We start from the raw sequence: 14,881 nt of genomic DNA on the forward strand, positions 1-14,881 counted from the left end.
TTCTCCCAAATGTGTGTGGTGGCATCCTGTGTGATTTACTTTTGTTTCATTAGAACAGACTTATTAGAGTTGGGACATCAGTGGGACATCTCTGATGAGACTGATTTGGCATAATGAGAGTGAACGGAGATGACTGTTGCCTAACTGGGACATTTTAACTAAGAATTCCACTTAATGAAGGCGCATTCAACAAGTGCCAGGGGTAAAAGTGTGATTAACCAAGTCTTAAATAAGCATGAAATTCTAGACTTTGGCCAGTTAATGTAGTTTAACCAGATAAAGGTTAAGGGAAATAAATGATTATTTTTGTATTTATTATTTTATTTTCATTTACTTTCTTCAATGTGTGTGTATGTGTGTATATATATTTGTGTGTGTTTATATACGTATGTATGTTAGCGCTTTAAATATGCAGTTGCCTCAGTCAGGACAATGGCTGTCCCCTAAGGATTCTGTCTGAGTTTGAGAGATACAGAGTTTCTTATTTATTTATTGAAAAGTTTAATTAGGGCTGAATGACTCAAGCACATTTACAATTTGTGGAGTCCCAGTGCACTTACTAAAAAACAACAGAAGCCTCAGTCATTTATCAAATCCTGGGCAAAAGTTCCAGCTGTGCTAAAGCACATAGAAATAAGGCAAAACTGGCCATCGTTATCAGATACTCCTACTTCTTCAGATCTTTTGTTGTTTATCTAATGGATCTTAACCAGCCCTGTTTGGGGATTTTCAGAAACAATCCAATGTCATTTTTTCCCTCTTCTTTGTAAACAGTGGGCTAAGCTACTTACACTGATGAAGTATGCTAAGTATCAAAGCATGGCAAGAACCTCAGCAAAGCAGTGAGCAAGCGGAAGTACAGGATGCTAGAGCACTTGTCCTGGAAATCATATAAATAATCAATATAACATATGTCTATTTGAATATATTACTTTTCCTGTAGTGTGCTAGCACTGCTGAGGGCTGTGGCACTCTTCAGTAAGAAAGAGCTACTATACAGAAGATCTAGGTGTTGAGGGCACGATTGGGCTGGGCAGAACAGCACTATGGCCATGCCTGTGCAGTTTTGTCATACTTTGCTCCTCTTTTTCCATAGAGTAACACCAAGACAAAGGTAGTTGGAAGCGTCTCTCTCAAATTAAACATTTGTGTTATAATGTTGCAGGAATGTCTGTCTTGTTTCATCTCCTGTTACTAACTGGACTAAAATCTAGTGCTCTGTAATTCTGGCAGTGTCGTTAGGTGCTAGCTGCACCTGAAATGTAACAGGCACTGTTGATGATAATGATCATATACTTTGACAAATAAACTCAGACAGAATAGAAAAGGAGTCATGAGTTCATGTGAATTTTCCATTTGTATCTGAAAATTTCTCTGTCTTGCAACTTTTAAGTTTGTTTTAACAGGTCAATTAGACCTTTCTAGAGACATTTAATAGGAAGGCAATAATGTAACTTCTCTAGATGTTGAAGTGAAAAAGATGTAGCACTTCTGATTGAGGAAGTGCTGTTTGTAGAGATGCAGAGTCTTGGGCGACTGGTTATCTCTGGGCAGCCAGGACCCTTACCCCCGTACCCATGAGCCCTAGGATGATGCTCCGTGTGGAGGGCCAGCACATAAGCCACAGCTGCCAGCAGCTGATTTTATATGTAAAAGACCTTCATGTTGGTGATCATTTGTCACTACATTGTTGTCAAATATTTGTTGAGAAAGATTGCATGTTCCAGGATGTGTGGTTTAAAACTGAAGGGGGTGAGGGATGGTGAAGGGAATAAGGCAAAAAGGTAGGTGTGATTCTTCCTCTGGTCAAGGACTGACTTGACTGTTCCCATGGCAACAGAGCTCAGTGCTCTCCTTAGGCAGCTGCTGATTACACTTTGAATTTTATTTGCATTCATGATTAAGGAGGAATATAAAAGGGCTGAGGTAAAGAATTAAAAAAGCAATAAGAGGATAAAAGACCTTTCAATCAGTGCTCCTCAGAAGCTTTAATTAAAAAAGTAGAAGGAGGGGGAGGGAAAGAAACAGAGATGGAAAATGATGTTAAAATTTTAGAAATTACATTTAATGGGTGAATTACTGTTTCCAGAGGTATTGGAAGGATTGCTAACATCACCATGAACTTTTTATATTTCATACCTTTATACCATGTGAAAAGTAGAATAATACTGTGCTTCGGTATATATATATATAAAAAAAATCAATCTAAAACTGTATTTCAGTGTTTACATTATGTTAAAACATCTTGGGTTTTTCAGACCTGACTCTACTTTTCATAAGGCTGCTCTAATAATGCAAGTCACCCTGGCTTTTTAGTTTGTTTTATTGTGTCTTGAATTATTTTTATCAATTATCATAGATTTATATTAATACATGTCACGTGTATAGTACGTGTTTCTATGTATGCATAAAACATATGCATCTATTATACCCTCGTAAAGAGGAAGAGGCTACTGCTGAAATTCAGAAGCAATGGCAGTTTACAAAAGTCTCCTCTTCTACTCTTAATAACTGATGTGCAACTCAGTCAAATTTCTGATGCCCTTGAAACAAAAAGCAGGATTTGGCATTTCAGATATACTTTGGAGTAGGTGATTATGAACTTTTTTGCATTCCTTCTAATAAAATGAAACTTTATAAGAGTCTGAGAGTGAGAAAGTAAGTCCTTACTTTCCAAGAAAAGGGGGGTTGTTGGTAGGAATAGGATTTGCAGAGGAGGAGAGTTTAGCCATTGTCTTCAGTAGGTCTAAGTTTTCTCTGTGGATCTCTATCTTCTTCCAAGTGTTGCAGCCCAGTCATGGAAAACTGCATTTTTCATGACTGTTGATATGTTTGTATGATATCATTAATAACACCAAGTTAAACAATTGTAAAACATTGCAATAGTATATAATAATACAGCTAGTTAATACATTTATTATTGGGGAACTGCTATGGGATTTGTCATGTTCAAATACAGAAGCCTGACTCAAAACAGCTTTGTTGTCCGATTTCTGTTTCTATCTGCTTTTGTCCAGCAAGTCTCTCACTAGCCAAATACTTTTCAGGTTGCAGTTATTGTCATGGCTATGTATGCCCTGGACTGAACCAAAGTGACACCAGGGAAGTAGGACACTTCCCTTTCTGAATCGAACACATGTGGAGAGTTAGATGGTCAGGCAATGAGGCAGCCTGCGAGTATTCACACAGAAGGGGGGAAACTGGGGCTTTTGCACCCATATTTTACCCCAAGTTGAAAGGCATTTGACCATCGATACTCTTTATGGTCTTGTCTGTATTTCTAGCCTGCTCTGTATTTGGTTGGTACTATCTGTTAAAAGGAGTTATCGACTTTCATCTGTGTGAAAAGAGTTGTGGCCGTTGGGTTAAGTGATCACGGTTAACAAGTATTCATTGTATCTGGTACGTTGCAGCAAATTTTTAAGCTTATTTGCCAGCTGGTGGAAATATTCCTTGGAATAATATATGGCAAGCAAAGGAGACATAGGCTAACAGAAAGAAACATATGTAAGTATCTAACCTCTAGGTAAATATACACAAAATTAGTTCTAGCAAGTTTTTGGAAACTTTGAAATTGCTATCATGTTTGAAAATGAAAAGTGATGCATCTGGATACTAGCTGTTAGAGTGAGAGGTGTATAAATATGAAAAACAGGTTCCTAATATTAAACCTTTGTTCCTGAAAAGAGTTACATATAAGGGCTGAACAAAACAAACCAAAATATATAGCCTTCTATTGGGAGATAGTTATGTCTTTTAACACTAAAGTAAAATGTAAGTAAGTTCTAAAGTAAGATGGCTCACCTCTAGAAATACTTTCTTTTAAAAATTGTTTAAGGTTTGAAGCAGCCTCTGTCTTCAACAACAAATGAACCATCCAAGCTTTTCACCAAAGATAACTTGATTTGGCTAGACGTACCAGCCATTGAATGCCTCTTTCCATCCTCCAGTAGTATTTGGAATTTTGATCCTGTAAGATTTAACTTTTTTTTTATTGAACCACTAGCCTGTCTATTATGTCAAAAGATGATCCAAACTTTTAAAGGGTACTCAGCAGGGAATACTGAAGAAAATAGGTGTTGAGAAGATGAGTGAGGAAAAAAATGCGGAGGGTATCATTTGTCACTGCTGAAACTCATTACTGATGTGAAAGAGATCTGTGAAGAGCTGAGCATTTCTACTAGAAAATGTCAGAATAATGTTTGAGTGAGATTTATAACAATACATGCGATGAAAATGAATGTTTACTGCTACTGTGGTGTGGTAAATCTGATGGTACAAGGAAGCAGGCTACAAATATAACCAGAGCAGCGACCATTGTCTGCCCAGTCTGATCCCTTCATGTATCAGATGCTTGTCTTGTGTGGATGGGCCACAGTCCCTCAGGAATATCTGCTGTGCCATGGAGCACCTTCTCTTCCTCCTCCCTCTGCTCCAACCTTTGTCTTCTCTGATACTGTCATCATCCCTTCCCTCCTCTGTCCTGTGTTTTCTGTCCTTTCTTTAAACACACTTTCCCCCAGGCACCACCATCATGGCTGTGGGTTGGAGTCGGCTGGAACCTGCTGTGTCTAGCCCAGGGCAGCCCTGGCTGCTCCTCACAGAGGCTGCTGCCCTGCAGCCCCTGCTGCTGGTGCCTGGTGACATGCACCCCATTAGCAAACGTAATTTTATTTGTTGGTTGGGTTTTTTAAAAGAGTATGCTGAGAATATTAAAACAGTTACAGTATTGGAAAATTGTTCCAATACAGCCTTGCTATTTTAAAGAAGTAGAAAATAATTCCTCAGGAGAATCACAGGTTTGACAAAAGATGGGGGAGGTAACTGCCTGTGTGTGGGTACACACAGACACAGAAATGCAAGATGCAGCGTTGGTATCACTGATGGAGATAGCTTGCTGTTGGAGAATTACCCCACCTGCAGTGCTGCGTCCAGCTCTGGAGCCCTCAGCACAGGAAGGACACGGACCTGTTGGATTGGGTCCAGAGGAGGGCCACAAAGGTGATCCAAGGTCTGGAGCACCTCTCCTATGAGGACAGGCTGAGAGAGTGGGGGTTGTTCAGCCTGGAGAAGAGAAAGCTACGGGGAGATCTTATTGCAGCCTTTCAGTACTTAAAGGGGGACTATAGGAATGGTGGGGGCACCCTCTTCAGCAAGGCCTGTTGTAACAGGACAAGGGGTAATGGTTTTAAACTAAAGGAGGGTAGATTTAGACTGGATATAAGGAAGAAATTTTTTACTGCAAGGGTGGTAAAGCGCTGGAAGGTGTTGCCCAGAGCGGTTGTGGAGGCCCCATCCATGGAAACATTCAAGATCAGGCTGGACGGGGCTCTGAGCAACCTGATCTGGTTGAAGATGTCCCTGCTCACTGCAGGGGGGTTGGACTAGATGACCTGTAAAGGTCCCTTCCAACCCAAAGCATTCTGTGGTTCTATGAGTTATAACATGCCACTCTGAAAATAGTGTTTTGCATTTATAATGATGGTGTTAGTTCTTATTCATGTTCATCAGAGAATATTGACAAACAAGCAAGCATCTGGGACTGTATTTTCTGTATTGTAGTTGGTAAATTAAATAATGGGACTAGGTATATATTTTTATGTACAGTTCTTCACCCCTGTGCCTCACAAATCATGCAGAGTGTGGTAGATCCTGGCAATATAGCTTTCATCAATGTGGAAAAAAAAAAGTAGTAAGGAGAAGTTCTCAGGTGTTAAAAAGCGAACAAATATCTTTCTGGTGCTATCTCTTTAGTTTACTGTCACTTCTCAGTCTAGGAAGTATACTGGTAAACTGCCATGTCAAGAAAACAAGTCCACTTCAGCTGTACACGTTCTGAAAGTATGAAATAGTCTCATGAAACTAATCTGAGTTTTCCCTGTATTTCCCTTCTAAATCAAAGTTGTAGAAGAAAATGACCCTAGATTGGTAGTGTCTGTGAAGTGTTTTGATTGTAGAAAACAACTGTTACATGCTAAACTAATGTGACTGCCAGTTAGACTAAAGCATAAACACAGATTGCCTTAAAAATAAGGCATTTGAAGAAATGTTTCCTATTCCTGAATAAGGAATCTTTTAGATGTATTAATTTCTGAAGCGATCATAGAGGTTTTCTGTGCTTTAAATGAATTTAAATTTATGTGGTCTGAATGATTTGAGATGTACACTTGCATGCATAAATGTGATAAAAATAACCAAATAGAGCACATAAATGCTTGAGTAACGCATGTTGTAATTGTAATGTCTAGCTTTAGCACTTGCAGAATGATTGCAATATACATGAACGGAAGGACGTATTTTTAAATCTGCAGCCAAAATGGACTGCAGTCAAATTGAGCTAGCTAAATCATTTGGAAAAAAATCAGGTAGTTGGCAAGCCATAGGCTGGCTGCTAATGAATGCAGGATATACTGCCATCTTCTTCTGGGCATGTGGATGTTTCCTTCTGTACTTTGATTTTAGTGAAGTTTTTGGGTAATATATATGTTTACTTCATTATATTCCTCTCAAATACCCCCACCTCCCCATCCCCAAATTCTTGTTTATAAAAGAAATATTTGTCTATCATTCTAGCAAAGGAGTCTATTACATATTTAACATCACGGTGGGTGTGGTGTGCTGTTTGAAAATTGCATTCTGATGAGAGTTTGTACATGTTGGCTTGGCAACAGGTATTTTAATTTTTTCCATCCTAGATATTATGAGAATACATAAACTAGATGCCCCTACTCCCAGGAAATCACTTATGCTGAAAAGTGAACATTTTTCATGTGCTGTACATATGGGACATTTTGATAAACCATTGCATCTGATGATCAAGGTCCTCTCTGACATCTGTGAGTCATTGGCGAGCCCCAGTCCTAGAGGTCTCTGGCTCCAACATCATTTTTTTTTTTCCCTCCCCTTAAACTGGCAAATGCAATATAGTTGGGAACTAATGCCTCTATCAGAGCAGCTTGCACTTAAATTATAATGGATTGATTGGCCTGCACTCAGGCCAACAACCATTCTCACAAGTTGCTATTTTTGTGGTCTTTACCCACACGAGCCAACAGAACACTCGTAACTAATATGCATTTACATGGAATTTTTTTTAAGTTTCTTTTTTTCCCCCCCTCTTTCTTTTAAATAAGCTAAAAATCAATGGAGATATGAGTTCTTTTTGGAGGGGTACAGTATCTCTGCTGTTTGCTTTCTCTATGATAATGCCACCATAGTGCTTGTGGCCAAACATCAGTCACCATTTTGTACAGAAGATTTTGTTCCTGAAGTTGGGCTTGCCATGTCATGGCAAATCACCCCACAGACAGTGAGCTAGCAAGAGTAGTTATGTCTCTGACTCTGCAGGGGGCTGTTATCTAGCGAGAACACCTTTGCACACCCTTCTCTGTAGCATCAAAAATAATTTATAACTAGAAGATCTATTTCTATGTTCACTTCTAGCTAAAAGCAATACAGTTATATTGTGTATGTTATGGGTTTAGGGGTTTTTTTGACAGTTTATTAGCACTTTCCAGCTGATGACTCACACAGTTCCCCATTTCCAGGCTATTTAGTCAATGTGATGGCTCTTGGGTAGTTGCTGATGTAGGCTGTCACTGTGATTTGACATTTCCTTGGTGGAGCTAACAGGAAGTCTGCTTCTGTAAAGGCCACAAAATTTGGAGCCCCCTCCTTGCTTTTCTTATAAATCTGAGAATATTGATTCCTCCAAAGCCTCTCTACAAATGCCAGAGTGGAAAAAAACCCACCAACATTTTCTTCCCTGCTCCACTTTTATCTTATCTATGTTTCTCTCACCCTGATGATGATGATGTTTAGATGTGTTCTCTTTACAAGTCCTTGAGAGAGATGCTACGAAGCAATAAAATGTGGCAATGCCTTGCAATCTTTTAAGGAATCATTATTTTTTAAAAAATAGAATAATTTTAAAAAAGAATAATTTGGTGCTGCTTTTCGTAAGCCTTACAAGTGCATTCAGGCTAAGGACATGTCTGAGCCAATCAGAAACATAAATATCCCTCATACCAGGGTTAGTTTTGGCAGCAGGAAAGAAAGATGCCGTTCCAAGTTTTGATGTCCAGGCTTGCATTTGATGAAAGAAGAACAGAAGTAAGGGGATAAGAAAGTTTTAGCTAAATGTAATGTTTTACATATGACCTGATGGCTTAGATCCCATCCAATGACTCAGCAACCTGAAGTGGCCTGTGTGTAGTAAGGAGGAAAGCATCCTTGGTGGTGTTATCCCCTCCTTCCTGAGGGATAACCAGGAGTGATGAAGCCTCTCTGTTAGGACTAGAAGCAGTGTCACCTCCAGCAATCTATTATGATTCTCCTGATGTTACACAGTGCTTTTCTTAACCTCAGAGTACTGAACAGTACACCCCAATTGATACGGAGCAGTACAATCAGGTAGGTTTAGTAGTTCTCTTATCTTTCTAGTAAGTGTTATGGGATAAGGCAGCTTTCCCCTAGGAAAAATGATACCAAAGAAATAGAGGGCAAAGGAAAGCATAGTGGATTATTTTTTGAATATCTGTAACAGCATGGAGTTCAGTTTGTTTATACTAGCTTTGAACTTGACCCAGTTTTTCCACTCAGAACAAATTAATTATTGCTAATGGAAGTTACACTGCCACTTTTTTCCATTCTATGTAAAAATGGGGGTGTTGTGCATGCTCCAGCAGAACGTATTTGGAAATATTTATGCAGGGACTTTTATTTATACTTCTTTCCTAAAGTAACCAGACAGGTTAATGTGGTGATAGGATGTAGAATATTTGTCTTCCTATTTCTATTTTCAGTGATTTTTGCATCAGCATCTCAAACTTTTGGTTTCACCCTTATCCCAGATGAGTGCCAAAAACATTATTTCTAGCTTGTTGTGGGGACAATCCTAGTTCAGTCTTTCTCATTGCATCAGTTTGTCTGCAAAAATAAACATTTACCGATCCTTTTAACTTTTTTCTTTTTCACCTGCACTCTTTCAGTAAATATAGCCAAGGTTTGAAGGTTGGTCATTGTCACTTTTGTGTGTTTAATGTTTTTTTTTGATAGCAAAGCTTTTAGATGCATTGGTTTTGTTCAGATGCAAAGCATTAGAGATTACTGAAATCTCAAAATATCTGGGTGAGGTAAATTTTTTCCCATGTAACTCTATGTTCAATGTCTGTTATCATCATCTCATGAATAAATCTGTGTGCTCATTGTGGTCCCTGCTTGACAGCATATCTGTCTCATAAACTAGTACAGCCAAGAAATTTTGGTTCAGGAAAGAACAGAAGCAAAGCAGAGTTAGAGGAAGTTCAGGGTTGATTCCTGTAAGTGCCTAAAATAAGGCTTTTCAGTTCTGTATTTTTGTTTTTAGTATGGTGAGAAATATCCCTAGCTTCCAGAAGAGAATATTTGGGTTGGGAGCAAAAGGTTTGAAGGGTTTTATTTTAAGATATAGTCCTTGAAGCATTATATGGTTTTAGTTTCTTTCTTTATGTTCATATGTTTTTACTACCTTGTTTGGATTTGCTGTTTGCCTGGCATATTTTTAGTTGCGTTGGCTTTTTTGGGGTGTTCTGTTTTGGTTTTTCTTGCTGTTAAATTTGAATAACACGAAGTAAGCCCTCTTAGACAGTTCCTCATAAGTATTACTTGTTGGCAATCTAAAAAAATGGCTAAATATTGGTTAAATATTAAATCCGGTTGTGTACTTACTTTGGTTTCATAATGTCATCTACCTTAAATTAAACTAAATAATACACATTTGTCTTTCAAAATCTGTGTAAAGTATCACCATAGAATTCTTTATATTGCTGGATTTGAAGATTCTATATCAGGGGTTTTTGTGTGTGATCTCATCTACATTTGAAAAGAAGGTTACGAGAATGTGGCATAGAGACTGTGTTACTGGGTACTAGGATAGAGCGTGAATTTTTGATTTGTCAAATGCTCTGTGACCATCTGCGGTAACGGGGATAAGTTACCTTTCTGTTCTCACAGGTCACAACAGGGTAAGATTAAATACATGAGTTACAATAGCAACGATGTACATTTACCCTATCTCACTTGAGTACCATGTTATTTGTCCTTAAGAGGAGTGAGACAATTGTAATTCCTTTCCTTTAATGTGTTTGCTGGATATGTGTTCCATATACCTTCTCAGCAGTCTACTGAAGACAGCTTGGATGATGTGGGGTTTCATGCGGGTGTGCAATTAAACTTCTTGGTTTGTCTGCCAAAAACAGATTAGAAGAATAAAATAAGTAAAAAAAAAATAACCCTTAACTCCAGCAGCCAAGAAGTATCTACTCTACCCGAAGCAAAATGGTTTGTCTGAAGTTTTTGTAAGACACAGCAAGGGAGGTAAAAGTCTAGATTCACAGAATTCCTAAGGGAGATTTTCTTCTTTTACATGATAGCAGAGTGATTTGTGCATGCAGTCAGGATATAGGAGGCACAAATTCTCTTCTGCCACAAAGGATTTCAACTTATACCTCTGATAATCACTGTACATAAGGACAGAGTGTCTGATGGGAGAACAGCAGGCTGCAGGACTCCTGGGTTACAGTCCTTGTTCCACTACGTGCTTGACAGCCTATGCCAAGTGAAACGGTCAGAGAGGCAGTCTGGGGCTTCACCATCCCATATATTCCTGTCCTAGTAGTGACAGACTCCCCTGGACTGGGGGACATGAGGTGGTGGTGTTAAGCAAAAAAAGAAAACTGGGTCTAAATCCTCCACATCCTGAATGATCACTTTAATTGCTTATGTGTTGATTACACGTGTAGGCATTACTCCCAAGTGGTAGGTCTCCCCAGGTAAACAGAGCAACAAAAATTCTTTTTTTCCAACAAGCCTGTAATAATGAAAAAAATCTCCCAATACTGCAGGCCCTCAACAAATATCTGCATTTGGGTTGTAAGGGCTGCATCACATATAGGAAAAGTAATTTAGCACAGTGGCAGAGCAAGTGGGTAAAGAGAGGGTTTATGAGCCCACATTTAGGTGAACCAATTTAATTCTATAATCTGAAGACATCATCAGCTTTCTGGATGAAAAAACTGGTGACTTTTGCTTGCAGAGGCAACTGCTGGTAAGAGTTACAAAGAGGTCCTGGCTTAAGTCTTCTAAAACACTATGTAACATGATAGTTAAAACCCTGCAGCAGCCTGTCTGGGCTGGGGTTTTACCCATCCTGCCTGGAACAACTCTAGCAGTAGTGATAGATTTCCCATAAAGATGAAGCTAAGGCTTTACTTTTAATTCCACTTTCTGTCACATAGCCTTAAATACATCTATACAGATTGACCTGAATTGCTAAAATTCGTAATACAATTGTTATGAACTCTAATAGTCGTTCTTTTAATATTATATTACAAAGTAAATGCATGGCACGCAAAGTAAACATAATACTACAGTATGCCTGCATCGGACTGGTTGCATATTTTTTCCCCTGAAATTTAGATTGCTTTAAGCACATGCTAGCGTAGTTCAATTTGTAAGACCTGGTCTTTAGTTGGTTTAAATTGCCATAATTTATAGCATATCTGGTAGTGACACCTTCCTGTTCATTCCAGCTTGGAATACTAAATGGTGTTGTAGATGGAAGTTATGGGATGAAACAGTAAAATCTAAAAAGGTGGAGTTCTCTTTGGCTGATGTTTTAAATGAATGTGGAAAGAAGCACGGCAGTCTGTAACTAATGGCAAAGTCGGACAAAAAGTGATCTTTTCCAGCCAAGAGTTCCTCCTTCTCTCTCGTAGATGTCTGCCTCCCCAGCGCCAGGCTGTCTGTCTTTATGTAAAGGTTTCCCTGGTCTAGTTTGTCCAGGCTTACTTAAGATCATAAGGATGTGCTATTTAAAAATCCCCTCACTTGAAGCAGTCAGGTTTCTGATTTGCAGAAATGCTAATCCTCTTTATTTCAGCTGCAGGGAAGTGGTAGTAGCCTGTATTTTAAAACAGTTGCCCTACTAATTTTATCATTCTTCATGTGAGCAGCATTCCCTATAAAGTGTATTGTTTTGTCTAATCTATTTTTCATAACAGTACTGTTACCCATTTTAAAAACAAAACAATCATATCAGTCCACTGAAACAGTATTATGGGCTAGTCTTCCCTCATGAAAGGAGAAAACATGTTACAAATAGCAGCAGTCCCTAGCTCTGCAGCAGGATTTGCTAGTGTGAATCCCTGAGCCTGTGCCAGCTCCTATTAACAGGAAAAAGACAATAACTGAAGTCAGTGGGCAGTTTACATATTCTGCGGCCAAAAGGAGTTTCTATTTCTGTTATACTCCCAGGTATAAAAATTTGCATGTGAAGAAAGTTGTCCTTTAGCTGATAGAAACATGCAATACAGTGACACTGTGGTACATGTGTGATTACAAGGCAGTAGGATATGGTGGACTGGGAGTTGTATCTCAGAACTAACCACACCCTGAACAGCACATTTGTTGTTTTTGAGAAACAGCTGAATCGGATCCTAGAAAAGGTGAAGTATGAGGACAGCTTGAGGTCTGCAGCCATCTGAAACCTCCTCCCGCCTCCTAAGAGCTTTTATGGAACCTTTCATTGTTGCTCTCTGGTGAAATCTGCAAACCTGGCTTTTGGTGGTAGACTTGGAGACCTTCCCAAGAATCTGTACGTGGAAATACAAGGGAACTGAGCTCCCAGGCTCCTCTGTGGAATTTGATGTAGACGACTTTACTGCAAATCATGGTGTAGATAAATATCTATATAGCTAATGGTCTTCACGGCAAACATAAAAAGTGAGGTTAACACTCAAGTTCCATGGTGAAACTGTGGCTGCGGTTTGTTCCACTGCAGAGGATAGGTACCCATTTTGTCAAAAATGGATATAAGGCTGAAGCGCTTCACATAGGTCTCTTCAAGGCTCTACGCCTGCATCTCCTTTGAAGAGAAAGGAAGTCTTGGGGAAACAAGGCCTCCCAAGATGGAGTTGGGATAAGGCATGTTGGTGATACCAGACCTGGGAGGCATTCCCAAGGCATTTGTTGTAGTTGTAACCACAATTTTAGATTTCCACCAAAACCTGAGACTCTTGGGATGCCTTAACTGCCAATTGGCACCAAGAAGTCAAAAAAATATAAGGTGATAGGAAAAAAAGCATTTCTTACCAGAATAAACTGTTGAGACTGCTAAATTAGTGGGAAAACTGCTTTAAGCAGGGCTTTTTACTGCATTTCCAGGACCATTTCTTTATTTTTCAAATAGATAAAGACTGAGAAAAGGGCTGGGTGTTGTGTGTGTTGGGTTTTTTTTTTTGTTTCGGTTTTATTTTTCTGTTTTAAATACACTACCAGTTTCTGTTTGCAAATCTTAGAGATGCATCAAGATACTAGGCTTACTCTTTGTATTCTTTATTTAGCATCCCTGGATTTTAAGTGTTTGATTTTGGCTCTAGTAATGGCAGTGATACTGAGAATAAAAGAATATTTTTACCCACCTCCCCCTCCTTGGTCTGTCTACCACTTTATTTCTTACTTTGGGAAGTGTGGTAAAGTGACGGTCCTTATGTGTTTTAAACTTCTGTGCAAATCATCTTATTCCATGGTATTTGACATTGCTCATCTGCCCTCATACAAAATAACAAGGAATGAAAGCTGCATTATTCAAACGTGTCAATTTCAGGCTAGAAAAGGCTTTCATTTTCTATTGCGGGGACAAAATCACTGGATTTTGGGTCATCTCTTGCACTAATACTAAATATGGACCTGTGTTAATCGAAGCTTTACAAAGCACTCATCTTAGTCTTTTTCTCAGGTTGGATGACTTTAAAGGCTTTAGAAATGCAGGCAGCTTTCATAAATGATAGAGACTGAGTTCTTAAAGTTGAAGCCTGTCTGTTTCTCTTGGGTTTGTATTTGGCCCGTGCTGCTTGTCCCACAAGATTGCTGTGCACAAGGAGAAGTTGGAGATAGTCATGTGGTGTATTTTCTGTGTATAGATACATATTTGTGTGTATGGGTGCTGCAGACCTACAAAATAAGAAAATGCTTGCATCTAATTCCTAAAAAAACTTTTGGTGTATCGACTATATTGCTATTAAAGATAAGCTGGTATCAAAAGCAGCCAGGGGGGTAGGGGTGGGGAAGAATGAGAGGAAAATGCAAGCTAACTAACAGTGCCATAGTGTATAGCAGTCTGAAATTCCCCTACTAACTAAGGAAAATAATCGATTGCATGGAACTTGAGAAATGGCAAAGTGTACTTGGCTCTTTCCCCACTAATTCATAGGTGAAGATCAGGCAGAGCTCTTGGAAAAGTCAGAAAACTTCACACCTTTCAAAACTGGTGAAATGAGATCAAGGCTATTTGCTAAGCTTAAGCCTCCTGTTTTATACAAATTCTGCAGAAACTGACTTATAGACAATAGAATAATGTACTAGAATTATGCAAACTCATGCGCTACAATGCATTATGAAATTATTTACTCTTGGCAGCTAGTTTAGCTGTAATTAAATTTCTGAAAACCGACCTTTTTCCTTCTTTTCGTGGAACGCCTCCTGCCGCACACTAATGGGATGCAGTGGGAGGGGTAGGCAGTGCCTGTTCTTTGATCAGGCCAGCCCAATGGCAGAACGACCATGTAGGCATTACTATGATGCCCTTGGCAGTGCTCACATTACTAAGAAAATTGTGCTTTATTCAGTCCTAAAGAAATATTTTTTTTTAAACTTCAGCACTTTTCCTATTGTGCATGCAGGATTCAAACAGCAGACTCGGGCACTTAGAATGCTGCTTACATATAAATGGACCAGCCTTTTACTGCTTACCTGAGTACTGGGCAGAACACAGACTTGTGTTTTCTAGCACCAGCTTTTCAGAGGTGTGCTGCTTAATCTGTTATATACTTCAGATACTGTG

At 39.0% G+C, this 14,881-nt stretch overlaps 1 protein-coding gene across 1 annotated transcript in view; it reads left to right on the plus strand.

Annotated features, from left to right (window-relative positions):
• Positions 1–14,881, plus strand: part of GRID2 (glutamate ionotropic receptor delta type subunit 2) — a 743,546-nt gene that overhangs the window by 402,999 nt on the left and 325,666 nt on the right. The gene's annotated exons all lie outside the window — the stretch shown is intronic.

The sequence above is a fragment of the Phalacrocorax carbo genome, chromosome 4 (genome assembly GCF_963921805.1).
Source record: "Phalacrocorax carbo chromosome 4, bPhaCar2.1, whole genome shotgun sequence".
In the NCBI taxonomy this organism is placed as follows: domain Eukaryota; kingdom Metazoa; phylum Chordata; class Aves; order Suliformes; family Phalacrocoracidae; genus Phalacrocorax; species Phalacrocorax carbo.